Raw genomic sequence first — 20,496 nt, 5'->3', positions numbered from 1 at the left:
TCGTCAATATTATACCAGAAGCCCTAGCTAGTGCAATAAGACGTGAAAAAGAAATAAAAGATATACAGATTGGAAAGGAAGAAGTAAAATTGTCTTTATTTGCAGATAACATAATTCTGTATAGAAAAATCTAAAGGATCTACAAACAGAACTCTCCTGTGAATATAAGCAATTATAGCAATGTCACAGGATACAAGGTCAATACACAACTGTCAAATTCATTCTTACATGCAAGCAAAGGACAGTTAGAATTTGAAAATCTTAAAGCAATACTATTTTGAATAGCATAAAAATGATAAAATATGTGTAAGTCTCACAAAATATGTATATAATGTGCTTATGAAAAACTACAAAACATTTGTGAAAAAATAAAAAAGATTTACATCTTCAGAATAAACAGAAAGAAATTTCGTGATTATGAATTGGAAGATTCAATACTGTTAAGATGTCAAAATCTCCCATTTGATGTATATGTTCAATGCAATCCAAATGACAACAAGCTATTTTTGGAAAACAGATTCTAAAATATATTTGATGCTTAAAATATCTTTGATTTGGCCAGTGGGACCCCTTTCAAACTGGCTCTTGTGTCCTTTTGACATGCCCTTATCATTCTTTGATACTCCCTTAATTTCTAGCACAAAAATATGTTCTAGGCTCTTGTGTTTTCTTTGTTCCAGGATTGAAATAAGCCATTTCTCCAAGGATCCCTGGTTCAATTTAGTGGAGAATGGTATACACGTCCCTCAACTTATGATGGGGTTACATCCCAATAAACCCATTGTAAGTCAAAAATATCATAAGTCAAAAATGCATTTAATACTCCAGTAAGCCCCTCATAAAGTCAAAAATGGAAAATTGAACCATCGTAAGTGAGGGACTGTCTGTATGTAGAAATCCAGATGTGGGTGCAAGGTGTGTTTATTGCTACTGTGATGTCAATCCTAGTTATTCTCAGTGGTCAGCCCTATCATATGCATGCATGCAGATACACACACACACAAAACGTGTGTTTAAGTATATACATATATATTTTGTAAGCCATATGTATGAAATAAACCATAAGCTATTCTTACATATCCAATTCCATTCCAACACCATGAGGTTCATTTAGCCTTCCTTTTTGTATATTTTTAATTCCCATCTTCGAGAATGAGAAAACTATTTTACATTATCCACAACATATTCATAAAGTGATTTCTACATACACAAAGCAATCTGGGACTGCTAACGCATAACTGAAAGACAAACCTATTAACTGGAATCCAATATTTGTTTACACTTTTCTTGTATTTATAGAGAATATAGTCAAATTACTATGTTCAAAACTTACTTGGGTTAATTTATTTTCCCCCTGTTTACTCTGGTGTTTTTATTCATTTGAAATACTTTTAGATTCATTTGTTTTCATTTATATTCTATTTTTAAACCTGCATCTTTGTGACTTTCTTTTATTTTTGAGAATGTGAAACATCAACATGGTTTGAAAGGTCAGAACTATACAAAAAATTATATTCAGAGAAATGCCCCCCATTCTTTGCATCTTGTTCCAATTCCTAATCATTTCCATCCAATTCTCACCTACCTTCATAAGTAATCATTCTCATTAATTTCTGGTTTATCCTTACTGTGTTTCATTTTGCATGAATGAACAGATGTACGTATATTTTCTTTTTTCTTTCTTTTTTTGCATTATATTTTCCTGTTCAAATCCAGTGCCACAAACTACCAATGTAGCAAGTATAACAATTCATATATATATATATATATATATATATATATATATATATATAAAAAATACTTTAAGTTCTAGGGTACAGGTGCACAATGTGCAGGTTTGTTACATATGTACACATGAGCCATCTTGGTGTGCTGCACCCATTAACTCGTCATTTACATTAGGTATATCTCCTAATGCTATCCCTCCCCCGTCCCCCCAACTCACAACAGACCCCAGTGTATGATGTTCCCCTTCCTGTGTCCAAGTGTTCTCATTGTTCAATTCCCACCTATGAGTGAGAACATGCGGTGTTTGGTTTTTTGTCCTTGCAATAGTTTGCTGAGAATGATGGTTTCTAGCTTCATCCATGTCCCTACAAAGGACATGAACGCATCATTTTTTATGGCTGCATAGTATTCCATGGTGTATATGTGCTGCATTTTCTTTTTTTTTTGCATTTTTTTTATTATACTTTAAGTTTTAGGGTACATGTGCACAACGTGCAGGTTAGTTACATATGTATACATGTGCCATGTTGGTGTGCTGCACCCATTAACTCGTTATTTAACATTAGGTGTATGTCCTAATGCTATCCCTCCCCCCTCCCCCCACCCCACAACAGGCCCCGGGGTGTGATGTTCCCCTTCCTGTGTCCATGTGTTCTCATTGTTCAATTCCCACCTATGAGTGAGAACATGCGGTGTTTGGTTTTTCGTCCTTGCGATAGTTTGCTGAGAATGATGGTTTCCAGCTTCATCCATGTCCCTACAAAGGACAGGAACTCATCCTTTTTTATGGCTGCATAGTATTCCATAGTGTATATGTGCCACATTTTCTTAATCCAGTCTATCATTGTTGGACATTTGGCTTGGTTCCAAGTCTTTGCTATGTGCATATGTCTTTATAGCAGCATGATTTATAATCCTTTGGGTATATACCCAGTAATTGGATGGCTGGGTCAAATGGTATTTCTAGTTCTAGATCCCTGAGGAATCGCCACTGTCTTCCACAATGGTTGAACTAGTTTACAGTCCCACCAATGGTGTAAAAGTGTTCCTATTTCTCCACATCCTCTCCAGCACCTGTTGTTTCCTGACTTTTTAATGATCGCCATTCTAACTGGTGTGAGATGGTATCTCATTGTGGTTTTGATTTGCATTTCTCTGACAGCCAGTGATGATGAGCATTTTTTCATGTATCTGTTGGCTGCATAAATGTCTTCTTTTGAGAAGTGTCTGTTCATATCCTTTGCCCACTTTTTGATGGGTTTGTTTGGTTTTTTCTTCTAAATTTGTTTGAGTTCTTTGAAGATTCTGGATTAGCCCTTTGTCAGATGAGTAGATTGCAAAAATTTTCTCCCATTCTGTAGATTGCCTGTTCACTCTGACGGTTGTTTCTTTTGCTGTGCAGAAGCTCTTTAGTTTAATTAGATCCCATTTGTCAATTTTGGCTTTCATTGCCATTGCTTTTGGTGTTTTAGACATGAAGTCCTTGCCCATGCCTATGTCCTGAGTGGTAACGCCTAGGTTTTCTTCTAGGGTTTTTATGGTTTTAGGTCAAAAAGTCTTTAATCCATCTTGAATTAATTTTTGTATAAGGTGTAAAGAAACGATCCAGTTTCAGCTTTCTACATATGGGTAGCCAGTTTTCCCAGCACCATCCATTAAATAAGGAATCCTTTCCCCATTGCTTGCTTTTGTCAGGTTTGTCAAAGATCAGATAGTTGTTGATGTGTGGTATTATTTCTGAGGGTTCTGTTCTGTTCCATTGGTCTGTATCTCTGTTTTGGTACCAGTACCATGCTGTTTTGGTTACTGTAGCCTTGTAGTTTAGTTTGAAGTCAGGTAGTGTGATGCCTCCAGCTTTGTTCTTTTGGCTTAGGATTGACTTGGCAATGTGGGCTCTTTTTTGGTTCCATATGAACTTTAAAGTAGTTTTTTCCAATTGTGTGAAGAAAGTCATTGGTAGTTTGATGGGGATGGCATTGAATCTATAAATTACCTTGGGCAATATGGCCTTTTTCACGATAATAATTCTTCCTATCCATGAGCATGGAATGTTCTTCCATTTGTTTGTATCCTGTTTTATTTCATTGAGCAGTGGTTTGTAGTTCTCCTTGAAGAGGTCATTCCCATCCCTTGTAAGTTGGATTCCTAGGTATTTTATTCTCTTTGAAGCAATTGTGAATGAGAGCTCACTATGATTTGTCTCTCTGTTTGTATGTTATTGCTGTATAAGAATGATTGTGATTTTTGCACATTGATTTTGTATCCTGAGACTTCACTGAAGTTGTTTATCTGCTTAAGGAGATTTTGGGCTGAGACGATGGGGTTTTCTAAATATATAATCATGTCATCTGCAAACAGGGACAATTTGACTTCCTCTTTTCCTAATTGAATACCCTTTATTTCTTTCTCCTGCCTGACTTCCCTGGCCAGAACATCCAACACTATGTTGAATAGGAGTGGTGAGAGAGGGCATCCCTCTCTTGTGCCAGTTTTCAAAGGGAATGCTTCCAGTTTTTGCCCACTCAGTATGATATTGGCTGTAGGTTTGTCATAAATAGCTCTTATTATTTTGAGATACATTCCATCAATACCTAATTTATTGAAAGTTTTCAGCATGAAGCGCTGTTGAATTTTGTTGAAGGTCTTTTCTGCATCTACTAAGATATTCATGTGGTTTTTGTCGTTGGTTCTGTTTATGTGTTGGATTACATTTATTGATTTGTGTATGTTGAACCAGCCTTGCACCCCAGGGATGAAGTCGACTTGATCGTGGTGGATAAGCTTTTTGATGTGCTGCTGGATTCAATTTGCCAGTATTTTATTGAGGATTTTTGCATCTATATTCCTCAGGGATATTGGTCTAAAATTCTCCTTTTTTGCTGTGTCTCTGCCTGGATTTGGTATCAGGTTGATGCTGGCCTCATAAAATGACTTAGGGAGGATTCCCTCTTTTTCTATTGATTGGAATAGTTTCAGAAGGAATGGTACCAGCTCCTCCTTGTACCTCTGGTAGAATTCGACTGTGAATCCATCTGGTCCTTGAGTTTTTTTGGTTGGTAAGCCTCAATTTCAGATCCTGTTATTGGTCTATTCAGAGATTCAACTTCTTCCTGGTTTAGTTTTGGGAGGGTATACGTTTCGAGGAATTTATCCATTTCTTCTAGATTTTCTAGTTTATTTGCCTAGAGGTGTTTATAGTATTCTCTGATGGTAGTTTGTATTTCTGTGGGATCGGTGGTGATATCCCCTTTATCATTTTTTATTGCGTCTATTTGATTCTTCTCTCTTTTCTTCTTTATTAGTCTTGATAGCAGTCTATCAATTTTGTTGATCTTTTCAAAAAACCAGCTCCTGGATTCATTGATTTTTTGAAGGGTTTTTTGTGTCTCTATCTCCTTCAGTTCTGCTCTGATCTTAGTTATTTCTTGCCTTCTGCTAGCTTTTGAATGTGTTTGCTCTTGTATCTCTAGTTCTTTTAATTGTGATGTTAGGGTGTCAATTTTAGATCTTTCCTGCCTTCTCTTGTGGGCATTTAGCGCTATAAATTTCCCTCTACACACTGCTCTGAATGTGTCCCAGAGATTCTGGTATGTTGTGTCTTTGTTCTCGTTGGTTTCAAAGAACTTCTTTATTTCTGCCTTCATTTCTTTATGTACCCAGTAGTCATTCAGGAGCAGGTTGTTCAGTTTCCATGTAGTTGAGCGGTTTTGAGTAAGTTTTTTAATCCTGAGTTCTAGTTTGATCGCACTGTGGTCTGAGAGACAGTTTGTTATAATTTCTATTCTTTTACATTTGCTGAGGAGTTCTTTACTTCCAACTAAGTGGTCAGTTTTGGAATAAGTGCCATGTGATGCTGACAAGGATATATATGCTGTTGATTTGGGGTGGAGAGTTCTGTAGATGTCTATTAGGTCCGCTTGATGCAGAGCTGAGTTCAATTCCCGTTTCTTTTTTTTCTTCTTAAACATAAAGTAGCATGCCATAGGTTTCTTTGCAATTTGATTTTTTAATTAACAATATATTCTAGAATTACTCCATAAGAGATCATCCAGATAGTCCTCATTCTTTTTATTTTACAAATGTATAATACTTCATTTTGTGGATGTACTATAGTTTACTCAACCATTCTTCTATTTATCAGCACTTAGGCTGATTGTAATATTTTCAATTGCAAACAAAGCTAAGATGACTAACATTATGTATGCATGTATATTGCTGGAGGTGTATGCCTAGTAAAGGTTTTCTGGATCAAAAGGCAATGGAAATCCCTGCCAGGATCATATTGTTGCGGCTGAGAGAAGAGTTGATCTTCTATAACTCTCCTGGAAAAAGCAGGCAGTGCTTCAATTTTCCCACCAGGGTACAGTCAGTGGGATCCAACAACCAGGAGACTTCAACCCTACCCAGCAGCAAAGAGACATAGGAGATGAAGTGGTTCAAGGCATAGAGGCTAGTTATCACTACAGTTAATCCTCTCAACCCCAAGTCATTAAGGCCTAATAGAGAGCTGACTGTCCACCTGAATCCAACAACATGTGACTGAAAATAGCAGTGAGAGTTGGTGCTAGTCAGCAATCTACTATCACCAAATGCCTAGTTTCACTGGGACCTAGTGAAGAGCTAAACCTATACAACCACCCAACAGCAAAAAGGCTAAACAAGGCAGTGTGAAGCAGGGATACTGACAATTCTTGTTCTTTCATGTTATGTACTGAATGTTTGCGTCCTCCCCCACCATTCATATGTTGACATATAATCTCTAATCTGATGATATTTGGAGGTGGCACCTTTGGGAAGTAATTAGGTCATGAGGGTGGAGCCCACACAAGTGAGATTAGTGTTCTTATAAAAGGCCAGAGAACTAGATCACTCTTTTTCCACCATTTGAGGATACAAGCAGAAGTCAACTGTCTACAACTTGGAAAAGGGACCTCACCAGAACCCGACCATACTGATACCCTATTCTCAGACTCCCAGCCTCCAGAACTGTGAGAAATAAGCATTTTTAATTCTTAAATATGGTTTAATACTCTTTTCCATTTCTGTACATCACAACACCAAGATTTCGCTGCTTAGTATCTCTCTGCAAAAGCTATAGAGAATGCAAAGGCTACAATTTTCACCCCCTCTTATGTGTTTGTATGTGTAAGTGTAATACATATCAGTATATATTGATACACACATCAATATATCATGCAATATATATCACCAAAGAGAACAAACTGATTAAAGAAATACAAAAATTTGGCATCTTTTCCAAACTTAAATAGTAAAAATTAAAACTACAAAAGGAGCTGCATACCCTAAATGTATCATGTGAAACAACAAACATATTCAAAAATGTAAATTTACTTCCAATTTCTCTGGTCTTGTCATATCACATCAATCCCATTTACAATGGGAAAACCCTAAGATACTACTGTGGAGAGAGCATTTTTACTCATTCTTGGGTGTTCTGCAAACAAATAGCAGAGCCCAAAGCAAAGAAAAAAAAAAAGCCTGTTCCAGTGAAGTCTCCCATGTTGGTGAACACCAAAGGGTCAACTCCTCTCACTGGGGGTTGAGACATCAGGTTAACAGACAGTCATTTGGACCTGAGAGTACAGTGTGAGAACCAGAAGCTTTACATTTAATACCTACTCCCTTCATTTAAGTGAAATAGTATTATTGGAAAGATAGGCAGGTCTGTAACCTGGGAACAAGATGCTGGTTCAGATCAATAAACCTACGAGTGACTGAGTCAAGTCAGTAAAGAACAGCAGTCAGCACTAAAGTGTTAAAACTACCCAATTTGAAAACCAAATGCACCCCACTATCCTAGTTAGTGTGGAAGTGATATCAATTGACTTTGGTCTTTCGAAGTCCATTCGTTATACTTTTTTCCATTGCTACCACTGGACACATACTATACACTTTGTTCACTGTCACCACATCAAGCATGACATGCATGTCAGCTGGGTTCAAGTCTGACTTATAGCCCAGATGTGAGGCATAAGCTTCAAGATTTCAGGCCAACTTTTGCATCCAACATAATCTTAAGTCCATGGTGCCAGAAGCTGTGTCCCATCCCTTCTCACCTGCCCCTAATTGCTCATGTGAGAGGTGATTGTAAGTCTCACATTTGAAACAGATGTCCCAACCCCACCAGGAGGTCAGGAGTTTGTAATTACATGCAGTTATACAGGTCTGTCATTCCTGTGAAAAACCTTGCAGTTCATTTTAATAAATCAAAACATTCACATAATCTCATGCCATCCAACACAAGGAAAACACACCCACCTTCCTTTAAACAAGAACTGGCCCAAACAAAATAAAATCATCTTTAAATTTCTTCACTTCCACTTAGATTGCATGTTTTATTTCTCCCAATCCCGGCAATAGACAGAAGCCCCAACATATCCATCCCAAACTGATTTCTAGTAGGGTAGCTAAGTTTATAAGGACCCTTGTCAAAACAATTGATTCAAAGAGCTCCCAAACGCCAGGCACAAATGTATCTGCCAAACAAATGGAAGCAAACAGTGCACTGGCCCAAATGCTTCAGGAGTCAGTTTGATTTTGCAATGCAATTTACATCCTTGAAACTTCCAGTCTGGTGGGGCAGTGGGTAGAGTGAGGGAGTAAAGTTGAAATTGCCTCCTAGTAGCTCACCCTTTCAACATTAAACAGAGACCAAGAGAGAAATGGTTCCAACATTTCACCACATATATTTCTTCTTATGCAGTCTAAGCTGAGAATGCCATGTAAATGGGTTACTGCAAAATGCAATAATTTAATTTTTCTCCAATCAAAATAAGAAACAAACCAGTCTGATCTCACTTTTATTAACTTTTGAAAGTTTACAACAATTAAAGTATTTTTGATTCTATGTATGAAAGTTAAAAAAATCTTTTTTTTCTTTTTCATAAAATACAAGGGCAACCAATTTCACCATTGAGTAAAAGTAAAAACTGGGATTCCTTTTTACATTACTCCAAAGTCGCATTTAGGAACTTAATTGTAGGCTGCTGTGCTGACACCGTGACAAACCAAAGTGTAGGGCTGGATCTGGTTTTGTTTCGGTTTTCTTTTCAATATCCAATGCTCATGGATTAAATTCTGGAAATGTTCCAACTGTGAGGCAGGGATCTGTTTGTATTCCACCATGGGTATGCTCCTTGGGTTGGATGTTGGAGGGTGAGGCACGTTTTGCTGACTACCTACTAGTCACCAAGGTAAAAAAAATAATCGTCTCCTGGTATTCTATTCCCTGGAAATCTACTCGGTACCACAAGATACTTCCACTTCTACCAAGTCCTTTCACAAACTGAGACATTTCTTGTGATTTATCTGTGACAATTTCCAACATAGCTCCAAATTTTTTATAGTTGTTAGCAAACCATTCCAACAGGGGTATGCGCTCAATAAGCTCATGTTCCCATCCAGTCTCTTTGTCTATGAAATGAGATGTATCTTTTTCTTTTCCTTTTTTTTTTTTTTTTTTGAGACGGATTCTCGCTCTTTTGCCCAGGCTGGGGTGCAGTGGCGCGATCTCTGCTCACTGCAAGCTCCGCCTCCCAGGTTCACGCCATTCTCCTGCCTCAGCCTCCCGAGTAGCTGCGACTACAGGCGCGTGCCACCACGCCCGGCTAATTTTTTGTATTTTTTAGTAGAGACAGGTTTTCACCGTGTTAGCCAGGATGGTCTCGATCTCCTGATCTCGTGATCCACCTAGGCCCGCCTTGGCCTCCCAAAGAGCTGGGATTACAGGCGTGAACCACCGTGCCCTGCCGATGTATCCTTTTCTTGCTCTGGAGTTAGATAGAGAATTTTCTCCTCTTCTGTGCCTTGTCAATGAAGAACATATCTCATTATATCCAGATTTTCATAGACTATTAGACTGTACAGCTCCCATTTCCAAAGCCTTTAGCGAATCTTCAACACCAAAACAGTACTTGCCCATGTCCTGGCTGACTTCATCAAACTATCTTCCTATTAATTTCTTCTCTCGAATGAATTTCATATTGGAGAGGACTTCAGTAGATAACTCAATAGGTTGGTTGAATCCATTTTCACCACCATAGGATATACAAACTAACTTTAAAACTTTTTATTGCAACCTTTGATCAAATATATCAAATTGACTTAGTTCAGTTTTAAAGTCAGCAGATCCAGCTAAAACTAGACCAGCCACATTCACATTGTCTCCAGAAATAAACAGCTACACAGCAGTCTCTGCTACTTTCCAAACGTAGTTGTATCGCTTTTCCATTCTTAAAGAGGCAAAACACAGGGATGACTGACCTCCTCTACCGTGTTTCTTTGGGAGATCCACATTGAATTTGTGCAGGACTTGTGTTTCCTTGGAGTGTGCCAAAAACTGCACCACTACCATCTATTACAATGAAGCCAAATTTGCTATCATCTGAAAGTAGTGCTATAAGAGCCTCTGTATGGAATTTGTTGTCACACAAATACAGTGAAGTATTAATTGGTTTGAAAGGTTCAAAATCAATGTTCACTTTCTTTTCCTTTCCTTCTTTTGCTACAATTGTTCCACAGCAAACAACCAGACTATTTGAAGGTACTTTGTTATAAAGTTTGAGCCTTTGTTGTACAGATGTAATGCCTCCCAGGACTGAAAGACAATTTACTCATGACTTAATGTTAGATGCAGTTCCAAACTCATCTGCTAACATTTTTGCCACTCAGAGCATTTGTTTCTTTAAACCACACAGTGTATAGTACTTTGTTATAGCAGCCTAAACTGAGACAACTCCCCCACCATTCCCCATTGTCAGCAGGGTCCAACTAGAAGCTGAGCTTCCATTTTTACCATGCATCAACAAAACGGTATGATTCAGTGCTCCACTTCCATACTCCCTGGTGTCAGTGAGGCCAACAGGAAGCTGAACATATCCAGCCCTTGTGCTACTTCAACATAGAGACTATGTGCTTAAAAATAATGTTAAGTGTAATTAAACATCTCACAATATAATTTCAAGAATGTTTGAGATACAATAAAAAATCACTCATCATACCAACAACCAGGAAAACCACAATTTGAATAAGAAAAGACAATCAAGGGATGCCAACACTGAGTTGATAGAGATGTTAGAATTGCCTGACAAGGATTTTAAGGTATCCATCACACAATTGCTTTAACAAGGACTTACAAATTTCCTTGAAATAAATGAAAAAAATAGAAAATGTCAGAAAAGAAATTCAAGTTATATTTTAAAATAATAAATGGAAATTATAGAACATAAAAATGCAATAAGCAAAATTTTTTTTTAAATTACTCGATGGACTTAATAGTAGAGATGACAGAGGATAGGATCAGTAAATTTGAAGACAGATAGATAAATAGAATTTATTCAATCTTAACAACAGGAGTAAGTAGAATTTTTTTAAAGAAGAGGATCTAAGGGACTTGTGAGAATATATATATAAAAAAAAACTAACATTCTTATTACCAGAGTTCCAGAAGTAAAGGAGAAACAGAGTAAGGCTGAAAGAATATTCAAAAAAATACTGGCTGAAAACTTCCCAAATTTGGTGAAACACATAAACCCACAGATTCAAGAAATTCAGTGAATTGCAAATAGGATAAATCCAAAGAAACACATGTCAAGACACATGATATCTAGCTTCTGAAAACTAAATATAAAGAAAACAACTTGAAAGCAGCCAGAGACAAACAACACATTTCCTGTAGGATGATATGAATTCAAATGAAAATGTATTTCTCATCTAAAACCATAAAGGCCAGAAATAAGTAATAACATATTTTAAGTACTGAAAGAAAGGACTTGTCAAACACAAATTGTATATCTAGCAAAAATATCTGTCAGGAATGAAGGGTAAATCAAGATATTCTCAGATGAAGAAAAATAAAAAGAATCTGTTGCTAGCAAATCTATCCTTAAAAAATAGCTAAAGGAAGTTCTCTAAACTTTCTTAGAAAGGAAATTATAACAGAAGAAGCCTTGGAATTTCAGAAAAGGAAGAACATAGGAATACAAAAAAAGAGGTGTAATAGCAAGAGATAATCCTACTTGTCCTGAGTTTTTAAATCTTATCTGAAGATTGAAGCAAAAATTATAACACTATGTGATATGGTGCTCAATGTATGGATAGTAAGTATTTAAGACAATTATATTTTATTTGAATGCACAGGATAAAATGACCTAAGTGAAACAAGGTTTCTATATTTAATAGGAAGCATCAAAATTTTGATACCAGTATACAGTGAGATGTTAGTATACATATGGTAATCTCTAAAGCAATTACACAGAAAACTATGCACAGTGGTATACTCAAAAACAGTATATGGTGTGAGTTGGTTGCAGGTAATATTTTAAAGAGAAAGAAAAAAAGGCATAAATAAATCAAGATGTAATCCAAATTTTTTACTTAACCAACAAGATGTTAAAAATTAAAAGGCAAATAAAAGAATTGAGAAATAAAGAAAACTAGCAGAGCACACATAATAAGGTGGCAGACATAAGCATTAATATATTAATAATTACCTTATGTGTAAATCATCTAAATACACCAATTAAAAGAGAGAGATTTGGGGGAGGGAATTATGTTTAAAACTACGGTTTACAAGAAATTCGCCTTAAGTACAAAGACATAGATATGCCAAAAATTAGGGAAAAATGCATATTATGTAAACATTAATATCAGATAAAATAGACTTCAAAGCAAAGCATTGAAGGAGGGCCTCAACACAGTGTCTATGTTCAAAGACTGGGAGAGTATTTTGCGGGGGTGGGTTTCAGGCATTTAAGAAAATGCTTTCAAAACATGAGCGTCCACTAAGCTAACAGAATGCGGACTTCAGTAGCCACAGGTAAAGAATCCAGGCTTTATAAAAAATGGTTTACAAAAGTCACTAAAAAGTAACAACAAGCAGCAAAACAAATTTAGGGGAGCAGGGATACTCTGACACCAAGTGCTGCCACATCATAATATACAAAATGTTCAGATTTCAGATTTCAGGTTTCAACAATAAATTATAAGACATGCAAAGGCACACTCAGTAAAAAAAAAAAAAAAAAAAAAAAAAGAAGAAATTAATAGAAACATTCCCTGAGAAAGGCTAGGCATTGGACAAAGACTTTAAACCTACTATCTTTGGCCAGGCACGGTGGCTCACGCCTGTAATCCCAGCACTTTGGGAGGCCGAGGCAGGTGGATCACGAGGTCAGGAGATTGAGACTACCCTGGCTAACCGAGTGAAACCCCGTCTCTACTAAAAATACAAAAAATTAGCTGGATGTAGTGGCACGCACCTGTAGTCCCAGCTATCGGTGAGGAAGAGGCAAGAGAATTGCTTGAACCCAGGAGGCGGAGGTTGGTTACAGTGAGCCAAGATCGCACCACTGCACTCTAGCCTGGGCGACGGAGTGAGACTCCATCTCAAAAAAAAAAAAAAAAAATCTACTATCTTTAATCACGGACAAAAAAAATGAAAGGAAACCAGGAGAACAAAGTCTCAACAAATAAAGAATATCAATCAAGAGAAGTCATTTCTTAAAAAGAAACAAACATGAAATCTGGAGATCAAAAGTTAAATAACAGAAATAAAGACTTCACTAGAGGAGCTCAATGGTAGATTAGAGCTGGCATAAGAAATAATCAGTAAAGTTGAAGATAGGTCAAACAAGAGTGTGCAGTAAGAGGAACAGAAATACAAAGAAAAAAAATAAAAATAGGCCGGGCGCGGTGGCTCACTCCTGTAATCCCAACACTTTGGAAGGCAGAGGCCGGCAGATCATGGGGTCAGCAGATTGAGACCATCCTGGCTAACATGGTGAAACCCCGTCTCTACTAAAAATACAAAAAAATTAGTCGGGCGTGGTGGCGGGCGCCAGTAGTCCCAGCTACTCAGGAGGCTGAGGCAGGAGAATGGCGTGAACCCAGGAGGCAGAGCTTGCAGTGAGCCGAGATCAAGCCACAGAACTCCAGCCTGGGCGACAGAGTGAGACTCCGTCTCAAAAATAAAATAACATAAAATAAAATAAAATAAATAAAATAAAATAAAAATAAAAATAAATAGAGCCTTAGAGACCTGAGGGAAACCATTAGGCATACCAACATTTGAATAATGAAACCTCCAGAAGGGAACATAAAATAAATGGGCGAAAGAATGTTTAAAGTAATAATGTCCAAAAGTTTCTTGAATAATCATGAAAGATAGGAATCTACACATCCAAGAAGCATAATTTACTCTGAGCAGGAAAAGCTAAAACACATCTACACCGAGAAAAATTATGATCAAAGTGTAAAAAGCCAAAGACAAAGAGAGAATCTTGAAAGCAGCAAGAGAAAAGTGACTTTTCGCAAATGAACAAGGGATCTTCAATGAAAAACAAATCAATTTCTCTTCAGAAACCATGGACTTCAGAAGATGGGCATAATATATTTAAAGGGCCAAAGGAAAAAAAAAAACTATGAACCAATAATTCTACATTCAGCAAAACTTTTGTCCTTCAAAAATACAGGCAAAATTCAGACATTCCCAGGGAACAGAAAACCGAGGGAATTTGTCACTAACAGACCTACCCTAAAAGAAATTATAAGGGAATTGTTCAACCTGAAATGAAAGAACACTAGACAGTAGCCCAAAATCATACAAACAAATAAAGAACAATGGTAAAGGTAGCTGCATTGATAAATATAAAAGTCCCTGTTACTGCATTTTTGGGGTTTTTTGTTTCTTTGTTTTTTGTTTTTGCATTGTTGTTGTTGTTATTTGTTTGCTTTTTGAGACAGGGTCTTACTTTATTGCCCAGGCTGGTCAACAAAAAGATGTTAATTGTAAGATGTTAACTGTAATCTCCAGTGTAAGAAAAAAATTTAAAAACTATACTGAAAAAAAGATAAGTAAATTCATATAGCACATTTTGGGTGGGGTGGATGATGAGAAATTACTTAGTGGGTACAATGTACATTATTTGGGCAATGGTTACCCTAAAAGCCCTGAGTTCACCACTACACTGTCTATGCATGTAACAAAATTACACTTGCATCCCATAAATTTATACAAATTTTAAAATTAAAAACAAAACAAAATAATCACAAATAAATATATATTTATATTTTTTCTTATATTACCAAGTAATTCATATTCATCCTAAAAAGATTAGAAAATACACACCAAAAATATGTATATATATAGAAAAGATTCTACACTTTTCTTCACTCAGATCTACTGGTTCCAGGGAGTCTCCCAATGTTTGTCCAAAGAGAATGCACATGATTTGTTTTGGGGCAAGATGGGACTACCCTATCCTCTATCTAGAGATTCCCTCTCTCTACATTGTGGCTGGAACACAGCAGTGCTCAGCTAATAACCATGTTTAACATGAGTGATGATAAGTAAACTCAAGAATGGTCTTCTGATGCAGGGATGAACCTGCCTGTCTGAGCACAAGCCCATTGCTGAGTGTTTGGGTTTCTTGCACTTGCAAAAAAATGCCAGAATGACGTCCCCCAACATTTGTGGTTTCTTAGGCTACTTTCTTGGGACAATTCTGAGTCTATCTCAGTCGACAGGATGCCCGCTGCCCCCTGTCTTTTCTAAGTCTTTGCTTAAATATCTTCCCTGACAATGCCCAGACATTCCTCTTTCCTCAGCATTGTCCACAACGTGACTCTGCAGTCACTGCTGCTTGGGGCCTGTTCTCTCAGGTAGGACGCCGAAGGGAAGGCACCTGTTTCTTGGACAGGAACCAGAAGCTCCTGAGCCCAGGAGCATTCCTAGAAGGGGGGTTTCAAGCCACACCAGCCCACAGTCACACTGAAGTCATTTGAAGACTAGGAAACTAGAAGGTTTTCCTCTTAAAATAACACAGAATACATATCCACTATAAAAAATTCAGACTATACAGAAAAATGTGAAGAAAGTGAAGACCACCCCCACCTTGCCTCCCTGACAGTCAGGCTGTGCTGTCTGTGCATTTGACAGGCTTTGTTCCCATCACTCACTTTATTGCAAAAATGGGTTTATCATAAATTCTACTTTGTAAACTACTTCTCTCAATTAAGTGAGAATTCCTCTGTCAACAGGGTTGGTGCTCTCTTGCCAGGCAGCCAAGCCAGCCACTGCTGTCCCTTCTTATTTGTAAAGTGCCTTGGAGGGCGTCCACGCTGTGTCTGTGGACACCACCAAGTCTGTTCTTGTGGGGTAGGGGCCCAGGACCCTAGGACTGAATGGAGGAAACACAGGCTCAGATTCCTCTTGGCCACCTTCTCATTGGGCAGCCTTGCTGGACACTGCTGGGGTTCTGAACCCTGAGCACGTGGATGTGCCATAGGAGGTCAGGACCATAGAGGGCCCATGACACAGGGACATCATCAGGGGTCCGGGCACACATCCTGGAGCCAGGAGGTCCTGAGGTACCCAGCACCACCCCACCCCCAGGCAGTCTGTGAAGGCTTAGGGTACTGGGCCCCACCCTGAAAGCTGAGAGTTGTCCTGCCCAGGCCCCCCTGCAGGATATGGGCCAGCGAGTCCCACACAGCACTGGGGGACACCTGTGTAGAGAACTGGGGCAGAGGGAGCCCCAGCCGGGCCTCAGGGGGTTGGGAAGGCCCTGTCCCCTCACTTTCCATATCCTGAAATCAAGGGCTGACCAGTCAGTGACTTGCACTCCAACAACCAAACTGCAAATTCCAGTGGCTTCTAACAACAAACGTCAATCCGTCTTGCTTCTGAGTCAGCTGAAAGGCTTCACCACCGGGCCAGCTCCACGTTTCCTCGGTGCAGGAAGACCCTCCGCTCTGATGTCACGAAAGTGAGATCACGAGAGACCTGGGCTCAGAGCTGGCAGGAGCAAGGCCTAGCCAAAGGGTGTGGGTACAACAAGTAAGAAAGCAATTGGAGCGGCGGTGCTCACAACTGCCAACTTCACCCTTGGTGACTGAGAAGGGGTTGAGGGGCAGACCGCAAGGCGGGGAGAGCCCGGAGCCAGCCTCGGCTCCAGACTCCACAGGCCTGAGAGCTCCTGGGCCCCACCAGGGCCCCAGCAGAAACTCAGGCTGAAGCAAATGACAGCAGTTTGTGGCAGAACCCAGCACAGCAGGCCGTCCCCTCCCAGGCGCCTTTCTCATGGTTAATAACGCATACAGTGACACAGATTCCTTCATCCAACATGGCCAGGAAGCCATACATCAGTCTAGGAGTGGGGTGCGTCTGCACCTGTTTAGTGACAGAATCAAGGACTTGGCAGGCCCCAAGTTTCCTGCAAGTGTAGCCCCCACAAACTCACCACGTTGGCCATCTTCACTCTGCATGGGAGTTTGGAGGCCCCGAGCTTGGGGCACACGGCTTGCCATCCTGAGAGGAGAGAGGGCAGTTCTCCCAGAGTCGGCCCAGCCCTGATAAACAGGAGAAGTTCAGCCCCTGAAGGCGCAGGGGAAGGAGTTCATGGAGCACTTGATTGGTTCTCACAAACAGCTTTCTTCACTCATCCCCTAACACGGCAAAAAGACCAGATTAGGAGGGTGCCCACCAGGCTCAGGCCACGGTCTTCAAGATGCCGGCCATCGGCCGGGCGCGGTGGCTCATGCCTGTAATCCCAGCACTTTGGGAGGCGGAGGCGGGCGGATCACGAGGTCAGGAGATCGAGACCATCCTGGCTAACACGGTGAAACCCCGTCTCTACTAAAAATACAAAAAATTAGCCGGGCGTGGTGGCGGGCGCCTGTAGTCCCAGCTACTCCGGAGGCTGAGGCAGGAGAATGGCGTGAACCCGGGAGGTGGAGCTTACAGTGAGCCGAGATCGCGCCACTGCACTCCAGCCTGGGCGACAAAGCGAGACTCCGTCTCAAAAAAAAAAAAAAAAAAGATGCCAGCCATCTTCTTGGCATCTCCGCCTACACGTGTGTCCCACATCACCTTCCAGGTGCACCTGGTGGGCCAGTTGCTGCCTTATAGCCAGCAGGGGGATAGCTCTGTTGGCCTGGAGCTCCTGAAACCTGGTCCTTTCTCTGGGCTGCACCCATCTGACTGAGCTCCGTTGACCTGGGCTTGCTGCTCACCCTGCCATGAACCTGGTGCTAGGTGCTGGCTTCCAGCCTCAGCAGCTCCGCCAGAGTGTGCCTCAGTGGGTGCAGGTTCCTTACCAGCACAGTGGCCCTCTGCCTCTGCTCTTTGCACTTCTGCTCAGCCAAATGTTGGCTTCGATTTTCTGCAGCCATCATTGGCTCCTCAGCTTCAGTTTATCATTCTTGAGCAAAATAGCCTTGGCATCTGCATCTCTCCTGATGGAAGTAATGCTCCTCGTGTCCAGATCCAGCTCCCCCTCACTTTCCCCATTTTCCCGTGCGGAGACCTTCAGTTGGCTCCAGCTTCCAGTGCACATGTGGAAGAGCCTTCTTCCAAATATGTATATAATATATATGTAATTACATATATATTGTCATATGTAATACAGTATATTATATTTATAGGAAGTAATGGAGGAAATGAAGAGCAAAAAGATTAATACATATAGAAAATAAATAGCGAAATAACAGAACTACACCCTTTCTTACCAATAATTGCTTTCTATGTAAATGGATTTAATTCTCAAATCAAAAAGCAGATATGGCAGAGGGAGGGTTTTTTTTAAGGTTCTATCTATGTGCTCACTTTAGATCAAAAAGTTTTCTAAAAGATATATTCATAGTTATTAATGGCCCTATTCCCACTACAAATTTTGAAGTACTCCTAATCCCATAACTTGCCTGTTTTAGCTATGGTAATGGGTGGAAAGAGTAGCTCACCAGTTTTAAAGATCAGACTCTGTATCAAAAGCACCTTTGCCCTTAGGAAGAGTGAGTATCAGACTCATCCTGGAGTATATTGGAGTCATCTTATCTATTACTCCAAACCTCTCTTTTTATTTCTGAGCCTTGCTTGGACCTTGGCATTCCATTTGAATTCCTTCTGACTGGAGCATTTGTGTTGTATCTGTAACACTGGCACTGAAATAAAGACCACATGGTTAAAGAAATCTTCCCTATATTGTACTTTATGGTGTCGGAGTGAAGCCTTGTAGCTTCCTTGCCCCCATGTCAGAGGAAGTCTTATGGACACCATAGGGTAGGAATAGCCTTTCCTGAGTCTGAGAAATTGGTCTCTTTTAAGACAAATCTCAGAAATATCCACATCAAAGACTTGAGCTTTTTAAACTGGTGAGAGTGCCAAGTGCTTTTTAGAAAGGACCCATGTGTTATTAAACTTTGAAACTGAGTTACTGGAATGAAGTAGATGTGACTCTCTCTGTGGTACATGATGAATGTACTATGTACGTTCAAGTATTCAGGCACCATGTCTTATATACTGAAGAAGAAAGAAAAAGTGAGGCCCACTTTGCTCTTATAATGTTTGCAATTGTTACTGTATTGAATACAGTATAATGACTACTTTGGTTTCAATCTTAAACCTGGAAACAAATATCCTTTTTTTCCCCTCCATTTCACCAAGCCTTTACTTAAAATCTTCAGTGTCTCGTCAAATATAGCTCTGTATCAGATACTAGACTATTCCTAACATTTGACAAACTGGAGTTTAACTAAAGGCTCCACAGGGGAAAGTTTCTGGTCTTATTAGTATGTATGAGCAAGATCTGCTAAAACTTACTCCACTGGGTAAATGGTTGACTGAGTCAATCACAGGATATTATCTCCTCCATAGTTTTCAGTAATGTAAGTGTGGACTAGTGCATATTTCAGACAACTGCTCTGCCTGTGCAATGAAAAATAGCCTTTAAGGGTTTCTTTGCAGACTGATTTCATTGGATGGATACTTAATGTTGTGAAACATGATAGGATTAACATAATGTTGGTGGATTTCTTGAATAGAATTTGTCTTAACATTCTTCTTTGTTAGATAAAATAAAGCCTGTTTGTATAGAGGCTTTATTTTTCTCTACTATATTTGTAGCTAACCAGCTCAGGTTTTTTATTTTAATTTGAACTGGGTTGAATCTCTGAAGAAATCTGTTCAAGACCATGCTATAAGACAGTGTCAGCTAATGGAGCTGGAAAGGGTCTACTCTACTGACAGAGCATTTCCTTGGATGACCATAGTTTTGAGGTAGAGTTTATGATTATCCAAAGCTTTGTCTAGGAGTAAAATATTATGGCCTTAACACAAAGGTGCTGCGTAGAATATGAATTGATTTCGGAAACTGAACGCAAGCACCACACTGAAGGACTAGCAGTCAAATAACTGCCTAGGATACTGATGGTTGTGAAGACTAATTCAAATGATTGGATCTTTGAAAGCTTCAGCGTACCTTAGTTTCTAGGATCAGAATTAGTTTTCCTTTCACTTGGCCTTGCAGCTAAAAGGAGAAATGTTTCAATTTATGTGAATACTTGCACATTTTAATAATTCATTTCCCGAGTATAACCACTCAAGGGGGAGCAAATTTGGATGGATTTACAATTTCAGAGGCATTATCAGGAAGGAGCAATTTCCAACGCTGTTTTGATAACCCTGGGGTGATAAGCAGTGATCTCTCACACGCTTACTTCAACAATTCCACATGCACTTGTACCTCATTATTTCCCTCCTCATGAGTCAATTTTATTCTAGTCTCTGCCCCATCCGAGGGAATCCTAAAGGAGAATTAATTCATCTAAGTAATCTCAAAAAACTGTAGGAGGGGTGCTCTCCCCTAGAAGCTTCACCCACAGTGCTTTGATGCTGTTACCTTGAGGTGCTTTGGACAGTCATGGAATTTTTAGGCTGTGTATAGTGATCATCTGTTAATTTTAAGGCCTTTC

At 39.4% G+C, this 20,496-nt stretch overlaps 1 pseudogene; it reads right to left on the bottom strand.

The window, feature by feature from the left end:
- Positions 1–1,818: 1,818 nt before the first annotated feature.
- LOC747099 (eukaryotic peptide chain release factor subunit 1-like) lies at positions 1,819–17,919 on the bottom strand (annotated as a pseudogene).
- Between the last annotated feature and the right edge of the window lie 2,577 nt (positions 17,920–20,496).

The sequence above is a fragment of the Pan troglodytes genome, chromosome X (genome assembly GCF_028858775.2).
Source record: "Pan troglodytes isolate AG18354 chromosome X, NHGRI_mPanTro3-v2.0_pri, whole genome shotgun sequence".
NCBI classification, from domain to species: domain Eukaryota; kingdom Metazoa; phylum Chordata; class Mammalia; order Primates; family Hominidae; genus Pan; species Pan troglodytes.
This window is presented reverse-complemented; position numbering and strand designations above follow the sequence as displayed.